Below are 1,959 nucleotides of genomic sequence, written 5' to 3'. Positions count from 1 at the left end.
ACTGGATAACAACCTACAGAAGAATACAATTGGACCCCTTTCTTGTACCACTCACAAAAATTAATTCAAAGTGGACTGAAGGCTTAAATATAAGACCTAAAGCTGTAAAACTACTTGACAAAAGCATAAAGAACAAATTCCTCAATATAGTTTTGGCAAATATTTTTCGGATGTAACACCAAATGTGGAAGCCACAAAAGCAAAGAAAAGTGGAACTACAACAAACAAACAAACGAAAAACTTTGCATAGCAAAATGAACAATCAGCAAACTAAAAAGCAACTATAGAACAGGAGAACATATGTGCAAACCATTTTTTTTGATAAGGGGTTAATATTCAAAATATATAAGTAACATAAAATAATAGCAGTCGAAAATTTAATAAAAAATGGGCTAAAGGACTTGAAAAGACATTTTTCCCGCAAAAAGACATACAGATGGCCAACAGGTATATGAACAGATGCTCAACATCACTAATCATCAGAGAAATGCAAATCAAAACCACAGTGATACATCAGCTCACACCTGTTAGAATGGCTATTATAATAACGAGACGAAAAAACAAATGTTTCTGAGAATGTGAAGAAAAGGCAACTGGTGTGCATTTTTGGTGGAAAGGTGAACTGGTAAAGTCTAATGAATGTAAAAGAATTAAATTGGACCCCTATCTCACACTACTCACAAAATTAACTCAAAAGAGATTAAAGACACAAATGTACGATTTGAAACCATAAAACTCCTAAAAAAATCCTGGGGGAAAATCTCCTTGACCTTGGTCTTGGGAATAGTGATTTTTTGGTTATGACCCAAAAGGACAGGCAACAAAGCAGAAGCGAAAATAAACAGGTGGGACTAAGTCAACCTAAAAAACCTTCTGCACAGAAAAAAAAAAAAACACACAAAAAAACCACACACAAAGGCAAAACAAAACAAAAAACAACTAAATAAAAAGGGATAAAGGATCTGAATAGATATTTTTTCCAAAGAAGACATATAAATGTCCAACAGATATTTGAAAAAATGTTCAACGTCTTTAATCATCAGGGAAATGAAAATCAAAACCACGAGGTCATCTCACTCCTGTTAGAATGGCTACAGCCAAAAGACAAGAGATTACAAGTGTTTGAAAGAACATGGAGAATAGAAAATCCTTGTGCATTGTTGGTAAAGATGTAAATTACTACAGCCACTATGAAAAACTGTATGGTGGTTCCCCCCCAAATTATAAGTAGTATCCAGTTGTCCAGTACCATTTGTTGAAAAGACTATCCTTCCCACTGACTGTGATTTGCTCCCACCTCAAATGTTATTTGCTTATACACAGGGGTTTACTTCTGGGCTCTCTATTCTGTTCCCTTAGTCTATGTGTGTATTTTAGTGTCAGTATCATAGTGTCGCATAACTACAGCATTGTAATATAGATTTTTTCTGTTGTTTAAAATAAATTTATTTATTTTTTTACTTATTTTTGGCTGCGCTGAGTCTTCGTTGTTGCGTGCGGGTTTTCTGTAGTTTCAGTGAGCGGGGGCTAACCGTTGTTGTGGTGTACGGACTTCTCATTGTGGTGGATTCTCTCGTTGCAGAGCACGGGCTCTAGGCACGTGGACTGCAGTCGTTGTAGCACGTGTGTTCAGTAGTTGTGGTTTGCAGTGTCTAGAGCGCAGTCTCAGTAGTTGTGGCGCACTGGCTTTGTTGCTCCACAGCATGTGGGATCCTCCCAGACCAGGGCTTGAACTCATGTCCCCTGCATTGGCAGGCGGATTCCTAACCACTGCATCACCAGGGAACCACTGTAATATAGTTTTAAATCAGGAAGTGTGATGACTCCCAATATGTTCTTTCTCAGGATTGCTTTGGCTATTTGGGGTCTCCGGGGGTACACAAAATTTTTAAATTGATTTCTCTATATCTGTAAAGAGGCTGTTGGAATTTTGATAGACATTGCATTGAACCTATAGAT

The sequence above is a fragment of the Physeter macrocephalus genome, chromosome 20 (assembly GCF_002837175.3).
Source record: "Physeter macrocephalus isolate SW-GA chromosome 20, ASM283717v5, whole genome shotgun sequence".
Lineage (NCBI taxonomy): Eukaryota > Metazoa > Chordata > Mammalia > Artiodactyla > Physeteridae > Physeter > Physeter macrocephalus.
The sequence above is the reverse complement of the archived record's forward strand: the minus strand, read 5'-3'. Positions refer to the sequence as shown.